Consider the following 13,477-nt stretch of genomic DNA (forward strand, 5'->3'; position numbering starts at 1 on the left):
AGTGTTAGCATTAGCACTCAGGTACAGGGATTGCTCTTCTTTTGGAGGACTTCTGTGTGTGTTTTCATTGGTTGATATAACAGATTGGAAAGTCTTTATTTTTTCTTATATTATTATTATTTGTTGGCCAGGGAAAAAGGAAATGACCATAATGTCTGACATGTTAAACTTGGACAGCTGAGAGCAGGACAGAACATGTTGTTCTTCGGGGATTTAAGTGTTTATAATTCAGGTTAGGTGGAAAGCAGAGTGGGTGGTTTGACGTTAAAGACACATCCTGCCTCAGAGACACCATGATGTCGAGCTACAGAGCGCCAACGCAAGCTCAGACTCAACCCAATCCTCTTGAACAGTTGACAGTGTACATTTGTTTTTAGTTCGTAAACATAACTGTGGTTTCTGTCTGATCAGATACATATATTATTTATATGTTTACCTGTGTTGGAGTCCTGCAGCTTCTCCCTTTTTCTCCTCTTCTTTTTGCCCTGTGGGAGAAAAAACAAAAGAAATCCCCCCAATTAAATGAGACTGGTTCAGCTTTTAAAAATAATTATATTGCTATTAATTCAAAATCAAACACATTCTGTTGATCTGGCTTGAACTGTAAGATTGTGCAGCTGTTTTATAAACATCTATATGATTTTGTCTGAAAGGTTCCCAGTAAAAAAGAAATCTGGTTTTATCTTTTAATCTGCATTCCCGGCTAGCTTAATATGTTTTTAAACCACCCTTGATTGCCTTTCCTCTTTATATTGATAATATAGTCCCAAAGTGTATTCTTTGATCAACACAAATCTCCATCTTAAGTAACATTTGTATGTGACATGTAAATCCATAGGAAATAAAAAAGTGCAAAGTTAAAAGCGGCAACCAGCAACCAGGTCAAGCAACCATCCGTAATGCTCTACGAAAGCAAGAGAAAAAGCAGGAAAGATCAAAACAAAGTAGAAAAGATGTTGCATCACTAATGTCGTTCATGCAAATTCTGATGAACCATCGCCAACAATGTCTCAACAATCTCATTCACATATTTGCCTTCATTTCCCGCTATCTCCAGGCTAATTGTAAAGTGAGTGTTGAGGTAAACATCAGAGCTGCTCAGGCAGGTTCTGTGATGGTGGAGTGAGGCCTCATATTGGGGGAGATGGAGGATGTGGGTGCAGAGATCCACCGCCTGCGCCTCCACGTCTGCCTCCTCCACTCGCTGTCAGCGTGTCTATGTGGTTACAACACAACTCCTCTTGCAACTGCTCTTCTCTGAAGCTTTGTGTCTGTGGGTGTACGTACGTGCGTGTGTGTGTGTGTGTGTGTGTGTGTGTGTGTGTGTGTACGTGCGTGTGTGTATGTGTGTATTTGGAGCTGAGAAACACTGAGAAAGAGAAGCAAAACCCATCTTGCCTTTTTCAATATAAAAATGGCAGTAAAATAATTGGGTCACTACAAAAGTGGCCAGTATTTTTGTTGTAAAAATCATGAAGCAGGGATTTTTGTGTTTTCATAGCTCAAAGTTACTTTTCTTTACATCACACAAAGCTAAGATTTCTGTAGGAGCAACAGTCGTTTATTATTTCCAATTTATCACACACCTAGGGGCAGAGGCTTAACGGGGCTCGGTGTAGCACTGGTTCACATCGTAACTGACCTCCAGGCACCATTAATCACATCAGCACACCAGCGGTTGCCATATTTTCATGTTGAGTGTCAGAGCCAGTGAGCAAGAACAACAAACTTGTCTTTAGCTGTTTGACAGGAAACATTAACGTTCCATGCATCACTATATAATGAAGCGAGAGGAACTTCAATTAAGTATTTACAAAATATGAATAAGTATCATTCTAAGCAAAAATAGTTCATTCAAACATCCAAATGTGGTTTTAAGTTACCAAAATAATAATAAAAGACTGGTAGCCAACAGTGTAAACTCATTGAGTTGTGGGAAACGCAGGGCATGACCACATGTTACATAAGGTGCTTTGCATAAATACAGGCTTACTGCTTGAGTTTTTAAATGACCCATGGTTAAATATTTGTGGTTAAACCTCAACCAATAAATGTTAGGTCATCACAAATACCACACGTTTAAGAAATATATGAAAGGAACCCAGAGGGAATGTTTTAGACTACTTGTTTTTTTCTCAAAACTACCAAGCTTTCGTTGCTTATATCCTTCATGATATCCCTATGTACCAAGGTTAATAGAACATGCTTGGTATTTTCAATAGACCTGCCTTAATTATTCAAAAAGGGTCGATGGGATCTTATATTTCTTGGAGCTAGAAATCTAAGTACTCTACTTAAGTACACATTTTGAAATACTTGTACTTTACTATTTCCATGTTATGCTACATTCAGAGTTAAATTGTGTACTTTGTCTTTTACACATTTATTGTGTACCTTTAGTTACTTTGCAGATTTGAATGAATGAAAAATAAGACTTTAGTTACACCTGGACTAAATTCACATCCACAAGCTACCCTGCCTGCAGTATGCAACATCATTACTAGCTGCACCTTTACCAGCTTTGATAACACTTTAATGCATCAGTAGTTATAATCAAAACATATCATATATTAATCTGAGATGGTCCAATTTGCAAAATAAGTACTTATTCTTCTCCCACCTCTGACTTCAGCCACTTAAATCAGTTCCTCACATTTTTCATACACATCATACAGTTTGAGGAACCTATTTCCTTATTTGTACACTGCCAGGTTTTTGTTATTCATGAATACAGTAAAGGGGCTTTTAAAGATGATAAGGAATGTTATAGGTATGCACTCCATAGGCACATACTACATGCTGAGTTCAGGTCGATAAAAGGTTTTTAGGACTGAAATGTTAAGCCAGTTAGCGAATAATCTATATCGGTAAAGGCTCTTTGAATATGCTCTTTTAAATATATAACAAATAAAACCAGTCATGTCCATGGTGCCTTCCCGCAATTTTCAACAGCAAGCACTTATATTTTTAATTCATACCATTGGAGGAACTGTAGGACCGGAGGAGATCAGAGAGCAAGCCCTTCTGGATGGTGGCGTTCCCACTCAGGGTCTCCTTATCCAGGATGAGCAGGAAGCGGTGGAGCTCCATCAGGAGCTGGTCCAGCACTGCAAGCAGACAGACGAGAAGGTCTCAGAGGTAGAGCAAAGTCAAAATTCCTTTATGCTAAATGGTGTTACATGTTTCTTGCAGTGAGAATATAAAAACAATGGCTTGAGACCAGAGCTGTGACAGTTCCCATCAGCAAGAAAGAGAAGAGCTACGAGCGATATAAAGCCTGTGAAGTTTCCAGGCAGAAATATTTTGCACATTATACTTTAATTTATGGCTGAAAGTTAAACTCAATGACTTTTCTTTTAACACTAAATTCGGCTGCAAATTTGTTAGCTATTTCATTCTCACTGCTGGGAATCGTGCCTCAGGCTGTGAGCTGTATGCCAACATTTAACATGGGAGACACTCTTCAGTGGTCTTTAGCTGGCATCAAGTCGATAACCATTCGGACTTTATGTCATTCAGTCATAACTCTCATCCAGTTGATGTTGACAGCTACAAGTCTGTTTGAGGTTGTTTTGGGAGTTGTTAGGGTTTAGTGTAAGGTCAAGTCCAATGGAGGGCGGAATATGGGCCCTGTGTCGGCGGGGCCTCTGTGTCTGAGTCTGGGTGCAGCCCACACACATCCTTCAGGGGTCAGCGCTGAGCTCACAGCCCTCTCCCCTGTGTGGGGAGCTCTTTGTGCTTCCCTTCACTGTCTCTCGGCCTTATGAATAGGCCCCTTGCTACAGTGGGCCTCAGTGTTTGAGCATTTTACTGAAATACCAGACAGAAGGGGGATAAAGAAGAGAGACCTTATTAAAGGAAAAGGTGGGGCTAAGATCAGAGGGGGTGTCATCCGGTGTCATACTGTTCTTAGATACTGGAATTTATGAAATCACCCACAGTATTCAGCCTACACTGTTACCTTTTGATGTTTTCTTAAATGTGTCTGTGTTTTAAAAATCAGTTTCGGCAAATGTTAAAAATAGACAAAATGTAAAGCCCGGACGACAGTCATGGCTGTCCACGTTCTGTACTACTAAGTTTAAAGAAAAAGCTCAAACGTTAGCTTCAGTTAGCTGTGTGTAAAAGTATAGGCTTACTGAGTGATTTCTGCTTCAAAGTCAAGTAAAAAATAAAGCATAAAACATTTTACAATTAATAGGAATTGATAATAATCTCGTGTACATGGAGTATGGAGCCAGAGTAGATGTATTCTTTTATTTTGAATAGAGGCTGTTTCTTGCCCCTGTTTACAGTCTAATGATAGGTTAGCTGACAGCTAGTCTAATCAAGTTTTCAAAGTAGAACAACTATAACAAAGGCTATATACTGTATATGCTTGTTGTTTATACTTTCAAATTAATGAAGTGTAAAAGTTACAACTTTAACAGTTAAACGCTGAATTAGGATAGGCCTACCTACTGTAGGTGGTTAGCTAGTTAGCTGGACATGCTAACAGGGCAGCTCATGTTAGGGCAGATCATTCAGTTTAATCCTGTTTTGAGTACCAACATAGACCTTTGTTTCTTATAAATAACAATAAACCCCTGAAGTATTGCCTGCCTTTGTACCCTTGAGGACTAACCTATAACTACTGTAAAACAAACTTTTTAGAAAAATAGAAACAAACACTGACATTTATATGTCAAAAACATCAGACTCTACTCAGTAATTGAACTCTACACCACATTAATTATCACAATTTTCACAGTTATAATAAGGAGAGTAAACTTCTCCTCTCTGTTGAACCCTTTTTAAAACTGTCAGCTAGTCCACTTTGGTGGCTCCTTCCGGCTCAAACTGATAACTGGGCCTTGCGGGGGAGTACCCTCATGGCCTCTCCCCTCCTCCCTACACTCCCTCACATCAAAGAACCTCTGCAAAGGGGGAAAATTTCTGCAAAATACAGTGTCAGACCCCCTAAGCTTTGCCTTTCGATGATGACGAGAGGCTTTCCCAAAGCTACAAGCGAGCTGGGTTGTTTTTAATGACTCCTGCTCAAGCTGAGTCAACGTCTGCTGAGAGGCCCTGTGGTGGGAGGACGTGCACCATGGAAAACATCATGGGTCTGAACATATATAGACACCAACACACACACACACGCACGCACGCACGCACACACACACACACACACACACACATAGGGGATGTAAAGTAATTAAAATGCTACTATACAGACTTTTCATTACATTCTGAAGAGTTGTTTAGCTGCTGATGTTTGCCTGCTCACTACGAATGTAAACATTTTCCGGTTTCTCCTTCTTTTGTGTTTGCAGAGATTGACTCCGATGGCCTTTTGGTTTGGGGGACCCTGGGAAACAGAGTCAGCTGACAGGACAGGGAGGTCTGTAGCAGGCAGTCTCTGTGGGCTACGGGTTGGCCAGACGCCCACTGCACATCCAGTGAGTGACCGCAGCCTCCACAGCATAAACAATTCCCTTCAGTCGAATGGCCAAAAGGAATAAGAGACCATCAGCCATCAAAGGTGCCTTAGCATTCCCAACTAAATAAATATATTTCTGTGATGCAATTAGAACTTGGGCAGATAAGACAAAGAAATCGCTTAACAACACAACTTTTACGTCAGTAATCAGTTGATGGGATTTTCAAACACACAGAGGGTTAGGGGAATTTCTCTTCCTCATGCCTGTGGTTGTACTTCCTGCTTTGCTTCAATACAACCATGCCATTTTGTTAGATTTCTGGCACACTTAAGATATCCATTCAAAGTGTGGTTGATAGTGCTCTAATACGTTTGCCGATCAGCAAGGTGTACAGTAGGCTATTGTGAAAGGCCTGATTAGATTACATTTAAAGGGGACCTTTCATGCAAAATGCACTTTGTGATGTCTTTTATACATACGGTGTCCCCGGTGTGTCGGGGAACTCACGCAGCGTCAGAAAATAAAACCCTTTCTCTTTTCCTCCGTACCCAAATATTTTAAAAACGGGTGTACAACGAGCGGATACAGATTTCCATCCGAACTGACTTCAAATCGGCAGCGGACCCACAGAAAGTTGCTATCAGAAACAATGCCTGACGTGTTTTGGATGTCTTTGTTTACATTAGCAAGTCTCGCTAACACTCAGAGCTAACCTGTACTGAAGAGCACATGTGTTTAAAAAGCAGGAAATAAAGAAAGGAACTCACCCTGTGATAAACCTGCAAGCGAAAAAGCATTTGAGCTCCCTGCTTCAGAAATAATTCTTGACGTGGTTTAAACAGGATGGCGTTTTAAAACAACCAAATTTAACTTTATCTCCAGTAGAATTCTGATCAGGCATTAGCTCCGCTTCCTCCTATTTATTTTTTTCAAGCTAAGGACCCAAAATCTGCGTTTCTCTAACAGGGCTTCAAAAGAGGAGTTTGAGCAGTATGAGGGATGGCTACAATGGGTGATCTGTTTGGTATTTTGAAAAGAAAAGTTCACAGACGTATTCGTGTTTTATATAGGTCTGGCCCTACAATATATTTTTCAAATAGCATGATAGGTCCACTTTAATGAATTTGGGATTAGATTTGAAAGTCATCCACCATTATATTAACATAAACAGGCCAAAAAGACCAGAGATTATACACAACAAATGCTTCCTGCAATATTTGTTTTAAGTTATTTACGTTTTTTATCAGTGCTTTGTCTCTATCTGTTAACCTTGTCTGGCCCTGGTTGTGGCTCATTCTTTAAATTAGGCTGAATTAAATTCCAAAAATAACCAACCAAGAACGTATTTGAATGCGCTTCCAACTGTGCATCTGGACTACAAACGATAGCCTACTCTTAATCTTCAACCACATCTGTCAACCTACTGTGTGTCCTGTTAGGAGGGAGATGACAACTAGGTCCTACTGAAACTGAAACAAATTGGTCAGCTAAGGAAAGGATTAGACCAAAATAGAACTGAATTGGGCCTTTTCATTCAAAAGAGGGAAGGAATTGAACTTGGGTTTGTACCACGACTCTCCTTGTTCATTTTCACAAAATCTTCTGCCAAACAACAGGGTCATTTTGGGATCCTGGCAGCCTTTCTTGTTCCGAGAAGCTTGACGTCCTCCATCAACACTGACAGGATACATCTCAGCAGAGACGAGTGAAAGCATTTCATTTTATTGAATTAACGAGGCAGGCATGGTCTCTCATTTCAATTACAACTCTTCAGGGTTAAATGTTCGTGCAAATGTTCATGCAAACATGGTCTCAAAACATATTGGGCAAATATAATCTGACAAGAATCTAATTTGCATTCCTTCCAAGTGTAGTAGCAACTACAGCAAGTGTCCATACTGATCAGTAATGAGCGTTCAATATGTAACCCTTACTAAACCCATAAATCATCATCAAAGCGCTCTTAATAGCAAAAGCCCCTCAAATGTTTGCCACCACTTTTCAATGTGTCTGGTCTGTTCTTCTATCTTTGTATTCCTTTCTCAAATCAAACTGGCCACATTTTCCTGTTTCCTCATCATTTCATCATCTTCCTCCATCTGTCTTACTTTCAAAACAACTCCTGCATATCAATTCATGCTCCAGGAAATATACAGTTTTTCACTGATGCAATATTTGTGCTGCTTTTAAGCGTGTGTTTGCCTTTGATCAAAGCCAAACAGACTCTTACTCACATAGTATCAATGTTTTTCTTATAGCCTGATGCAGCATATGATCGAGTTATGTTAGATATAAATCTTATATGACATACTATCAAAGGGCACAATAGTTAGAAACAATGCTGGCTTTATACCGGTTACCAACAAACCACCACAGTGTTAACTTGTTTAACATGATTAAGTAATGATGGGACATTAAATTAGATTGAGCAAGCATTTTTTAAACTCATAAAACTTGTTTACCCCACAACTCTGCATTACTCATGATAGAGATTAACTGGTAGTGTATTTACCGGTAAATGTGATTACATCAGTTTGGCACCCCACTTGAGCAGCTGCTCTGGTATGTTTTAAAGAGGAGACAGCCGTTTTAGAACACTGTGCCTGATTGTCATTATGTTTTGAAGAAGTTCCCAGCAACATTTTACAATTGGGTTATTAACCCAAACTAAAGTACAGTTATTGTGATGCAGAGTCAAAGTCAAACCGCTCAAGTTTAACATCAAACTTTAGTGACATGAAAGCACTAGAGTGGATTGTAACGATGTAAGACAATACCATATTTGGTCTGAGTAAGAAAATAACCCAACATTAATGGAATAGATTAGACAAATACTTTTTAGCTTTTTCTAGTAAGTAAAGCGTTGGTGTTACATTGACCCAATGTGTGCTAAGTTGGTACATTTCTGTTGGCTATTTGTATTAAGATTCATGTAAATGTAATTTGGGAATCAAATTCAAAAGTAGACACACTTCCAAAAGAAAGAATGTTGATAGAAAATAACATCAACTATTCACAGCACTGAGTCTACTTAGTGTCATTTTTACTGACAATGAAAGAGATACAACTCCAGGTAAAAGGGAAGTGGTTGATAGAACGAGAATTGGAACCAGTGACCTAACCCAACGGTAGAAGGTTTGGGTTGTACACCAAAACTTTTAAAGCCATTCTCAGTATAATGAAGCAGAAATGTCAGAGCAGGTTTGTTTCCTACCATTTGACTCTTATACGCCAAACGTTTAGAGGAATACACTGAATGACCCTTGGGTTTGTTTCAATGCATCCAAGTGAGAGAAGAAGCCACGTAGAATTGGTTTGTTCCAGTCTGACCTGGCTCTGGTGATAAAGCAGATAATTGGCTCATGGCAAGGGTCAATTAAAGGACAAAACATTGATTTGATTGGTGTTTGATCCCTATTGGCAGGCAGTGGTCCTTCTCCCTGCTGCATGCTGGGTTCAGCTGTGGGGCAGAGATGTGCGTGGACATGGCTCGATAAATCCAAGCTGTGTTTTGGTGTTATTGCCGTAGAAACCCGGAAAAAAAAGAAGCAGGTGTGAACTTGATGACTCAAAAGAAGAGAGCTGCAAGTGTCTGATAGCAGCTGGACTGAAGGAGCTTTGGAAACAGATGGACACAAAAGAAGAGTTCAAGTGGACCTATCATGCTATATTTGAATAATATAGTGTAGGACCATACCTATATAAGGCATATTTATACTTTTTATTTTTCAAAATACCAAACAGATAATGCATTTTAGCCATTCCTCATTTCGCTCAATTTAACACTGTCTTTGCATGGGCTGATTCTGTGAGAACAGCACCATCTACAGGCCTGGCATATGTACTACAGCGTCTCCAGCGCTTTCGAACGGCAATGTCCGTGGCTGTCTCCTCCTGATTGGTGGAGTTGGCTCAATAGCCATAGCGCCACTTCTGTGACGTCACAGAAGTGTTCAAATCTGGATCAGTCTGTATCAGATCCGTTGCAGCCCCGTTTTAAGAGATTTGGGTATGGAGGAAAATAGGGAGGGTTGTGTTTTCTGACACTTGGTAAGTTCCCTGGAACACCGGGGACACATATTCATGTATAAAAGACGTACAAAAGTGCATTTTGCATGATAGGTCACCTTTAAATATTAAAGAAACATATAAAAACTAAGGACAAATGGTACAACAAACAATATGGGTGAAAGCACATAAGTCCATTTCACAAGGCATTACTGTAAGTCAATATTTCCTTGAGTTTCAACAAAAGGTGGTTTTGATAGAAACATCACATATAATGAGTGTAGCGGATCTTGTTATCACAGATGTATCTGGAACAAACAGCAGGTACTGTTACACTAAAATACTTTTCCCCAATAAAAAGCAAGAAACTTTAAAATCTTGATCTTCTTAGCAATCTTATGGTTAGTGTTAGGAAAATATCACTTGACACCAGGTTGAGAATCAATAATCAGGTACTAATTTATCACATACAAAGGATATGGGTTAACTCACACACATGGGGTATTTTGCTCAAAGGAGCAGGAAAAAAACATCAGGCTTATATAGTTCAAAATACGGACATCGAGGTGGCGCTAATATCATCAGCAGGTGTCGGAAAGGTGACGGGGACATCTGCGACGTCTTCTGGAGAGAGTCACGTACTTCCTTCACGCCTCATAGAAGTGGAATATTTAGGAGACAACAATTATGTGTCTTCTCATAAATATCAACAACCTGAAATGCCCTGCCTCCTCCTATCATTAGAAGAGGCAGCTGCAAGGTCATACACAGTGCAGAGTCACACATAGTATCAGTGCATTAAAACAACCCATAAAGAGGAGACAACAGTATTTTCTCCAACAGTTAGGTAACCTCAAGTGTGGCAAATACCAATTACTTCCTTATAAGTCATATTTCTCCCCCTGACCCTGAATCAGAGACTACAGCATATTGATTGATGGAGTGTAGAGATGTTTTGTCATGACTTGCCTTATATTTCTAGCCATACATTACATGCTCTCTGAATATTAGCCAGCAGGAAAAATTTCAAATATAACCATTCAATATTATTTCTTGCCACACCGTGAGAAACTCTGCATGTCAGTCCCTCGACTGCAGCAGTCATTTTATAAAAATATTTGTATTAAATTACTTCTCTGTCATTTTCACTTTCCTTTTTTATTTTGTTTTCTAGTAAAAACATATATTTATATGGAATGGCTGCATACTGTGAGAATAGTAGTCTAGACAGGACTTGCTGTTTAAGTCTTTTTTTCACTTCAATATTAAGGTTCTTCTGTGCATCAGGTAGAAGTCTTTTTGTTTCTGTGGTAAAGTGCCTCAGTGTTTTCAAGTTTCTGTTTTAGTGTGTTGTTGTGTTTAAAAAGCACTGGGGGGATGTGGTTTTTAGAAGATCTGACCATGTTTCCTCGCCATCTAGCCCCTTATCGCATGCAACAACACTACAGTATCTGCAGAGTCTGCACAAGCACGTATTCTATCATGGTCATAAATATGGACTCAGAACAGTCTCATAATACACACATGCACACAGAAGGATTCACACTTGTATTTCCGGATCAATATGAAACAGAACACATTTGTGTGTGCATTGAAAAACACAACTGTGGATCATGAAACACAAGTGTGAATCTTTCTGTATGCATGTGTGTATTATGAGACTGTTCTGAGCCAATACATAAAGGGGGGGAAAAACAGACTCAAAAGTCATCATCTTAAATCAATAATCGCTGATTTGGAAAAATTGTTCAAATCAAATAATGTCAGTATTGTAGTTGCTTGAGGTCGGAAAGGAGGTCAGTCACTATCGACAGGAAGTTGTTTTTACACTGTGGGAAAAATGCAATGTAGGTGGAGCCTGACGTTGTCCAGAGGTTTGTTCCTGGCAAAAGAGTTAACTGGATTTAATGCTGCTGCAGCTTGATGCACTACTCAACACATCTTTGACCAGAGAAGAGGAACTCAGTGGAATCAGTTGCTGTTTGTTCGGTGAAATGAAAACCTGCAGTCTTGTCATGAAGACTCTTTTGAGCTACTGTAGTACAGACTGTTTTGACTGTTCTTCATTAACGTCTCTTGAGTTTTCCTTTTCTTTTTGGCCAATATCAAAATATGATACAGGCTTGTATGTAAGTATGAAAATAAGCAAATAAACCAAAGCTCCATGGTCATATGAGGAACAAGATAAAACAGAATCGACTTAAGAGAAAAAGAGTCTGTGGGCAGCAAATGTTAGAACCATAGCTATAGGCTAGATTGAAGTGTTAGCTTTTATCAAGTTACAAATACGTGAGGAAGATTCAATTTAAGCGTACTTCCACTTTCTTTTTCAAGTTGCTCCTCTTTCATCTCCCCTCTGTCCCAACTATTGAACCTCGTCTTTATTCATCTCACGCTTTATCTTACCAACACCCTTTTCTTTTCTTCCAGTCTGCCTTTAGATCTGTGCAGTGTCAGTGATATCGAGCCTTACAGCTCAGCCCTTGGAGGAATCCGTTTTTATAGCTGGAACATGCTAATGGGCTAATCCAAGTGAATCTTTGTTTTTTTAAAGGAAGGAGCCATGGTGTACTCGAGCAACTTCATCTTGATTAGGATGCAGCGCATGTTACTGTAGTCCCTGCAGATGAATGCTTGAGCTGGAGGTTCAAAATGCTGGCTTTGTCGATGACATGAAGTTTGTGTATGTGTGTGAGAGAGTGTCTAGGAAGCAAAGTCAAATATGTGGGAAGTGAGAAAAAGAGCTGAATTAAAACAAAGTTTCAAGGATAATGCCAGAATCTGCCATTTATGCTATTCTTATTTTTTTGAAAACTCTGAGGAATTTATGTAGCCTTTAGCTAACTATGTTCAATGACAACTCTGAAACAATGTTAGCAGTTTTTATTACATATTATCGTATCTTACAGCACTAACTGGAACGTGAATACCGCAAAAAAGCCAATCACTGCTGTAATAAATCCAACATGCGTACTCTTATTTCACATCAGAAACAACTCAAGATACCAACAGCATTGAATAATATCTGCAGTACATTCAGATAAGTCAATGCTGGATACTTCCTTTGCCATGAAATGATAATATTGTGACTCCTCCAGACACAACTCTATATCTCTTTCTCTCCCATGTTGCTCACAAACACACACAGAGATGAAAATGTGTCAGCCCTGGGCCATGGTGCAGAAGAGGCTTAGTGTGGTTCCACTTCCTCCTCTTGAAGCAGCACCCTGCCAACATCCCTCCTCCAATCTCTTCTTACGTCCCCTCGCTCCACAGGACCCCAGCAACAGCCAAATGCAGATATATGCAGATTCACATTTAAAGAAAAAATGACGAGGCTCCACGCTCTTGGCTTGATGAGAAAGAAAGCGACAGACTAGAAGCAGCTGCTGACAAATAAAAACTAACAAGCAATGCCCCCTCAGAGTCATCCACATGAAAGCTTCTGTGCTCAGTTATTATCCCACAGATATGTGGCCAGGGCTGCAGGGAGAGTGAGATCCAGTGAGTGTGCATGTGTGTTTGATTACAAGACAGTAAGCTCTTGTTCTAATCTACCATTTCCTTCTACCTGGCGAGAAAAAAAAAATACAGGCCTGATCCAGAGATCCTGTATCCAATAAATAAGGCCACGTTTGATGTGTTGTAAATGAACAGGAGCGAGAGCCTGAGGGTGAAAAGGCGCTGCACTGCCACAGATCAGGAAGACCGTCTTTCTTTTCATCATTTTTATAGCTTCCTGAATTACCCGCACTCCACTCACTCCCCGTTGGCAAGTACAGCCCATGACACACACAAACACACACACACACAAACACACACATACACACATGAGTGAAGCGGGGGACCCCATGCCAGCCCTGATGTCCTAAAACTCAGTCTGCCTCCGCTGAGCTTATGCAGGGTCAAACCCACTAAACCCACGGACTCTTTCACATTGTCATGCTACACTGAAAAGCACTTTTGAAACTCCAATTTTCAACATACTTTTACAGAAATTGCTTCATATTTTGACTGGGAGTCATTTTGACTGACATGATCCCTGC

This window comes from Notothenia coriiceps, unplaced genomic scaffold (assembly GCF_000735185.1).
Source record: "Notothenia coriiceps isolate Sejong01 unplaced genomic scaffold, NC01 NC01_scaffold00026424, whole genome shotgun sequence".
NCBI classification, from domain to species: Eukaryota; Metazoa; Chordata; class Actinopteri; order Perciformes; family Nototheniidae; genus Notothenia; species Notothenia coriiceps.